This window comes from Hordeum vulgare, chromosome 6H (assembly GCF_904849725.1).
Source record: "Hordeum vulgare subsp. vulgare chromosome 6H, MorexV3_pseudomolecules_assembly, whole genome shotgun sequence".
Taxonomy (NCBI): domain Eukaryota; kingdom Viridiplantae; phylum Streptophyta; class Magnoliopsida; order Poales; family Poaceae; genus Hordeum; species Hordeum vulgare.
The window spans coordinates 6792349-6800487 of NC_058523.1; positions in this window are offsets into that span (position 1 = coordinate 6792349).

Sequence of the window (8139 nt, forward strand, 5' to 3'; positions counted from 1 at the left end):
GTATCTCTGATCATTGCAATTAATTGCCACCAAAGTGGCGTGACTTATCCAATCTCCTACCTTAGTGCTATTTTTAGTTCATGCTAATGTGTATTGATATCATAACTGTTGCAATTAATTGCAATTAGTCTTCTACTTCAGTGCTATTTTTAGAATATGGTAATGAGCATTGATATCAAATCCTTTATAAAAAGGTTTGCCCTTACATTTGGTAGTCCTACACAGGTAAAACAATCAACCAGCAGCGAAATTATTTAGTCAGCATAAAATTTATGCTAAGATGAGGTTCACTCTAGCACTACTCGTGACTCTCGCCTTCATCATAGTAGTATCAGGTACCTTTCAACTTGTTCACAAACAACATTGTTTCACCAGTTGACTATATATGCTCATGATGTGTGTTTCGTTTTCATGGTGATGCTTTGTAGATGGAAAAACACAACATTGCACAGAAGCAACTATTGGACATTCTGGTACCTGTTCGGCCAGTTCTTGTGAGAATGGATGCAATCAAAAGTACAAGAACGTTTGTCAGTCCAAATGATGAGTGTGTATGGAAGGCCAATTGTGTTGGAACGGCGTGCAAGTGCAGGTTGTGCACATTTGACTCCCTCCCCATGCAAGGCTCCAAAAAGGGGGACAATGATGCTAACTAGTAGCACATTTAATTTTTCTTGTTATGACAAAAACAGTGGGAATATTATAATATAAATATTAATTTTGTTCTACCCATGTTGTGTATTTTTGCTCGAGAGTAGCCCAATTTCCGGTTGCTCCGAAATGGAGGATTCCCCATTTTCTTGACAATTTTTGATGCGTCTAATCAAAGATGAAGTAGCTTGTGCTCATTAAATGTTTTGAAGTAGCCGCCTTGTTCCCGAGCACAGCAACTCAGTTTTGGTTATAACTGAAGAACCGAGCTAATTGATTTTCTAAGAGGATCTTACAGAGCACACTCTTCTCAATTGTATTGACAACACGCACCAACAGAGTTATGTCTGTGGGATTTCACCAACTGAACCCAACTATAACCAAACAGAAACGCACAAAACAGCTGACGTGTGCATGCAACAAGTTGAATGAAGATCCTTTAGACCAAAGGAAGAAGAAGCAAGGGAATGGCTTTTTCGTTATCTTTGTTCTGCGTGTAGTTTTTTATTTTCTCTTAAAAAAAGGACTAACAAACAAACGGGAACCCTTATGCACATGTACCGGCGCTCCTAGAATGGGCCGGCCCACTAGAGTCCTGTTCAGTTTTTTTCTTTTTTGATTTACTTTGTTAGAAAACAATATGAAATTAAAAAAAGGTTTACATATTTAAACAAAAAAGTTTCATCCATTTTTTTAAAAAAACATATCCTTAAAAAAGGTTCATCAATTTTGAAAAACGTTAATCAATTTGAAACAATGTTAATTGAAAATGAAAAAAAATTCATCTGATTTAGGAAAAGTTCATTAAATTTTTAAAAAGTATAATATTTTTTTACAAATTTCGTAATAATTAAATAAAGTTCATGTATTTTCTAGAAATTTCATTGTACTGAAAAAAAGTTGATAAATCTTAAAAAGTATTCGATGAAATTTAGAAAAAAGATCATCGATATTCAAATAAGTTCATACAATTTACGGAAAAAGCGTCACAAACGCCTAGATGGGTCGTTCCAGTTCGAACGCCACAGGCGCCAGTTAACAAAGATGCATGTTAACTGGCGCCTGTGGCGCAAAATAAAATGCACAAACAAACAACTTAAGGAAGAAAACAAACAGGCGAAAAAAAGGCCAGAACTCAAGCCCATAACAGAGGAATTAGAACCCTACTAAGAAGGAACACAAGGGTGTCCCTAGTCTGCGCATGTGGCACCGATAAGGAGAATCGGCACCGGCTACAACACAAAATGGGCAGGCCCACGAATGGGCACCGCAAAAAAATCGCTAAAAGAATCAAAACATTCCACTTCGGTGAAGAATCTACGCAACATCACATGCCTTCAGCTGACCACAAGGGCGTCCCGGTGCAGCCGACATACTGCAGCGCTAAACCTTTAAAAACTAGCATAGCCACTCACACATGATTTTCTTTAAAAAAAGGAAATATCACATATTTCGGAAAAGAGTTCATAAACATGCAAAAAAACTTATCCCTATTCAATAAAAGTTCAACTATTTTGATATTTTTTAGAAAACTAGTTCACAAAATATTAGAAATATTCGTCAAAAATTCAAAAAAGTTTCACCAATTTCAAGACAGTTCATCAATTTTGAAAAATGTTCCACAATTCTTTAAGAAAAGTTCATCCAATTTTGAAAAGAAGTTCATCCAATTTGAAACAAATTTCATTGAACTTCAAAAAAGTTCATCATTTTTAAAATTAGTTCAATGATTCTGAAAACTCGTTCATCGAGTTTGAAAAAAGTTCATCATTTTTTAAAAAGGTTCGCTGAATTTGAAAAAGGTTTACTGAATTTGAAAAAAATACCGATTTAGAAAAAACGTTCATCGATTTTGAAAAAATGTTCAGAGATTTTGAAAATAGAAATCATTTTATTTTCAAAACGTTCATCGAATTTGAAAGAAAATTAAATGATTCCCCATAAACGTTCATCAAATTGTAAAAAAGTTCATCAAATTTAAAAAATCATCAAATATTTAAAAAAGTTCACCGTATTTGAAAAACAATCACTGAATTTAAAAAAGTTCAGTGGTTCGACCACCATCCCGCACCATTTTTGGAGATTACGAAAATTGCACCATAACCGGCCCTTGCAGTGCCAAATATGGTTTGCCGGAACACAAAACGGGCCAAATCTGCTACACGTGATGTCAGTCCATTTAGACTTCACAAAGTCTCAATCTGAGTCCTAGGCACACCCTCAAAAAAAAATTTACTTGGAGTACTTCCAAGCTACAACGATTTGCAATTACAAACCTCCTCCACAAACATTTGAAATTTGTTCGTCTTATTCGTCTTATTCACTAAACATTTGAAGAAATATCTTGTAATGTTTTTATTTCTTAAAAAATGCCATAACCGTCCTAAATATTAAATTTGTCACATTCTTTCTGCGGGTGGTTGGTTGGCCAGTCACTGCTTGTTTTCTTTTTTTGTTGTTGCGAATCTGGTATCCTTGTCAACTAGTTTATACTAAATCCGCGACAAGAAATCTGTATCAGAGATTGCACTTTATATTGTGTCTAACTTGTCAGTAATAAGGTTAATTATATATTCAACTACTCCTTGATATGGCTATTATCCATGTGATATTTCTGTTCTGAGACAAAAAGGAAAAACATAACAAGGATCATACTGGAGAGATAACTAAGCGTCTTGTGGGAGGGACATGGGTGGATGGAGTTGTAATACATGCATGTGTGAGAGGACATGATGTCAGCATATATATTATTGCAGAACTTCTTCCACTCCATCTCTCCTCCTATATATATTGTCAGCATATATGTTTTATAACACCTCCTATGCAGCATGCTAGTCCCAACTGAGACATCCTCCTGCGATACCATCCATCTTTCTCTAGACATGGGAGGCACGGGGAAATGAGGAGTGACTTGTGGCGTGTAACCTTCCATGGAGGGCATCCGTAGGGGCGCATAAATCTGATGTTTCTTGCATTTGCATTACGACAAATTATCGTTGAGCGGATGATTAGGAGTTGAGCGCATGTCATGGAATCCATCCTGAAGCGTAGCCTGCTGCATGAATGATGCTAGAAGACGAGGCCACACACTTAGTGATCCAAACAAAATGCTGGCTCGGCTTTATGTTAGCCAGATATTTTAAACATCAGGAAAGCTAAGTGAAAGCACCAAATGTAGCAGCTTAGAGCTATCGCCATCACCACCCCAAATGCCACAAGTTGATTCTAAGGGAAAACACCCATGAACACGATCAAACTAGATTGACATAGGCCCTTGAATTGACATGCCTAGTTCTTGATTCATTTCTTTCCGCGGGGTGATTACATGAACAAGGGTATAACTACAACTGGTTGATTGTTTACTTAGTATGGGTGGGTCTTATAATAATGAGACGAAGGCTGCTGCATAAACATCACTTCTGATGAAGAGTAATGCAAAGACCTAGTTTGTCTACAACCCCACTATTCAAGATTATTTCATAGAATTACATTTTGTACCAGAAGTCCAAAACCAAGAAAAAATATGTGTGCAGCAAAATGTTGTTGCAGTATGCATAAATTTACCATGTCGAATCTTGATTCTATGCATGTATGTGATGTGGGGAGAAGATAAAAGAGACAACCGTCGTTCATTTGTAACTATTATTAAGATGTGAAATATTTGGAAGCAACCCAATCAAATGATTTTTCTCGACCAACTTGAGGCTCTGCCTACAGTGGTCAAGTGTTGTTACGAAAACATTATGCTATGGTCCAACAGATGCAGTTAGGAAACTAAAAAATCCACTAGACTATGGAGTTAGCTTTTCCATCCAGTTTCATCTTTCTAGTCATCTTCTTCACTTATATATACCTCTGTTGGTCCCGCCAAAGTACACCAGGAAATTTTCAAGTGTACGAACTCATGGAGTAATGGCAGCACCCAAAAAAGAATAAAAGAACACAAATAGGCCATTCGATGCAGCACATTTGATTGATTTTGGTTGACAATGCCGTGTGGGACTCGGTTCGATGGAGTTGTACCACGTAGTACATGTGTTAAAACTGAGCACAAATGCATACCCACGTGCATTTGTTAAATCTGTAACACCTCATGGTGCCCTCCTTCTACTACCAGAAATACCCCTCACACCTTCCGAATCTTTTATCATGACATAAGTGGGTGAGGAAATGTAAGCAGATGAGGGAAGGTGAAGTAGAATGGTCACGCGGTTAGCCACGAGGTGTTTGGCTCCCTCCTCCTGAAGAAGAGGACAAGCTCTTTGAGGATTGAGGCATAAAGAAGAGTGTAAATAAAGACATCGATGGCCTTATCGACCAATGGTTGTGGGCCGGAAGCGAGGCCCATTGGTCCTGGTTCGTGTCTGCAACCGGGACGAAAGGGGTCAGATGAACCGGGACCAATGGTCCACGAGGCCCGGCCGGCGCCCTGGCATCACGAACCGAGACCGATGCCCCCATGGGTCTCGGTTCGTGAGTGAACCGGGATTAATGAGATTTCACGCCTGGACCAAAGACCTGTTTTCTACTAGTGAGAGCTTGGAGTAGCCCAACACAAAGATCAATGTTCTGCTCCAAGCATATATTTCTTGGCTAAAGCTCCAAGAGTTAGTTTCAATCAATATATTTCTTGGCTCATATATTTCTTGGCTCGAGGGTTTCCCTCTTTGCTCCGATATGGTGTATATTATATAGGTAACTTGCAGTTTTTGAATTTTAATTGCTTGCTTATTCTTAAATTTCTGTATTCTTTTCCATGATGTATAGTGTTGACTGGCTCTCAAGAGCAATATTTGTCATAGTTTTGAAGAGATGATGGGCTCAACTAGTAGAGCAGTCTCTGAATCTTTTCAAGATGAATTATAAGCAGATGTGGAGCTTCCAAACTGCTCTGTGCTAGTTTCATGGCATTATAAATGAAATCCTGATGAGATTGGAGTAACTGGCTTGGGAGAGGTACTCTCACCTAACATCGCAGGGAATTAGTGAGCCAATCCTGCATGGAAAAAGAAAAACTTGGGAGAGGTACTATGATGAAACTCCTCTATCAACTGTCAAGAAATTTATGAGGGAAATCAAACTAGGGTTTCCTGAAACAAATTGAAGGGAAAAAATAAGAGAAAAGCCTGTGGATCTAGAGGGAGACGAAGGGAAGGGGTTGCCTGACTTCGAATCGCCAGGTAGAAAGGGAATCTGGGACGTGCAGCCCAGCTAATGATAGCCCATCAAGCTCGATCAACGTTAGCCCTAACTGAGAATTAAAGCCCATCTAACTCGCCATGCAATTGGCCGTAAAACAGAGCGACTTAAGAGTCGCATGCGTTAGGTTACGACGCATCTAACGTTCCCTACAGAAGATGCATGTGGATTAGGTTACGATAGCATCATACGACTTAAGAGTCCCAAAGAAGAAGAGGATGTCGAGGAACAAGTCCTTCGTCGTCCTCTCCCGCCTCCTCTTACACTGCCGGAGTTGCCGTCACCCGCCGTCACCCGCCGTCTACTGGTGCTACCACCAACACTGCGCCACATCCCTACAGCACCTCACGGAAAAGGTCCGCGGACGTTTCTTGTCTCGGCACATTAAACCCAGCAGGAACGCATCCACGGCCTCTGCCGCCGCCGTCGCCGTCGCCAGGGTTCCCTCCCCGTGGTACCACAACCCAATGAAGGTCGCTGGAGCGATAACCCTATTCATTGGCAGTGCGACGATCGCAGTGAACCTCAGGTACCGTGAGACCGTGCCGTTCACCGGCCGCGCCCGTTTGGTCGTCTTCTCCCCAAACGAGGCGCGCGAGATCGATGAGGCCAGGTTCGAAGAGTTCAAGAACAAGAATGCATCCCACATCCTCGAGCCAGACCACCCCGACACCATCCGGGTTCGTCGCATTGCCCATGCCGTCATCACCGCCGCCCATGTTGCCTTCGCCCTCAAGCAGCAGGCCATGGCACGGACGTCGATGCACCATGGGGGGTTAAATTGGATGGACGGGCTCAATTGGGAGGTGATGGTCATCAAGGATCTTCCAGCAACTGCAAAATCCTTTCCTGGCGCAGGCAAAATCATTGTCAGCACTTATACGCTAGAGTATTGCAAGACTGATGCTGAGATTGCCGTTTCCATTGCACATGAGGTTCCATCGCGCACTTATTAACTGAATTTACATTTACTGATCCTTCGATAAAGGAAACATATAGTAGAAGTATTTTTGAGTAGATGCAGCATATTTATTGCAATTAATTAATTAACAACAAGTTGACATAACCTTAGCATTAATCGATTACCCTCTCTATAGGTTGGGCATGTTATCCAAAGGGCCACATCATCGATAATTTACAGCAATTGGTGGTTAAAGATCATCAAACAAATGCCCTGTTTGTCCATGATCATGTTGCCCACCTTACGAAGGTACGCACACGCGATCCAACCGTCGGTTCGATAAATTGCTTACCTAAATAATGTATTTTTCTTAGTCAATCAATGACCTAAGCAAGCACGCTCTTGTTGCTGCAAAATTTTCATATTAGATTAATACATATAACTAAACAAAGCGTCTTTTTGTGAAATTATGGCCTAACCAAACACCCTCTTATTGTTGCAAATATTTAATATGAAGATGTAGATGTGTTTGTGTTACCTATATATGTACGCATATGCTGTGTAGGCACGAGACAGAGGCGGATCACATTGGAATGCTACTACTCGCTGCAGCCGGATACGACCCGCGTACAGCCCTTTTGGATTGCTACATGTCTGCCAAGATGGAAGGAGATTTGACCACAAAATGGAAGAACCTAGAATCTTACTTATGTATTCATCCTTCCGATAGGAAAAGACTAGAGCTTTTGTTGCAACCTGAGGTCATAGAAGAGGCATTAGATCTCTACAAACAAGTAGCTGGTATTGGCCAAGGATAAAAAAATTATCATTCCTGCCAATGCGTAATTTTGTGTTTTTTACTTTTACTTTCTGCTTGTGCAGTTAATTAAGGATTTGTACATCACACCGTGGTGTCCAGCTAATAGTTTTTTCTCCATATACAGATCGCTAACAACTGAAACTGTTTTATATACTCAAATAAGTTGTCTTTCAATTCCAAGCCGCAAAATCACCACCGATACATATTTATATAGTTGATCGATGTCGAGCACTATTCGAGCTACCGGTACATATTTATACATTGTTAGTGCTCTAATTTTCCAACAATTGTCAGAATTGTATACTATGGAGTCATGGGTGCAAATAAGCATGATTTTCTTACAGAATTGTTGTTGGCAGTAGGAATTCCTGTCGTGTTCTTTGCCTGCGTAGCTTATTGCTTGCGAGCACAAATTGGTACGCAGCCTTGAGTCTTTTTTTTAGAGGACTACAAGGGGCGCCCTGATTTATAAATTAATAAATCCACCAACGTTAACAGGGAACAAGGTTATGTATGTTTACAAATTATAAAGAAAGGTAAAAGCAAGGGTACATCTCGCGGCTCCTAT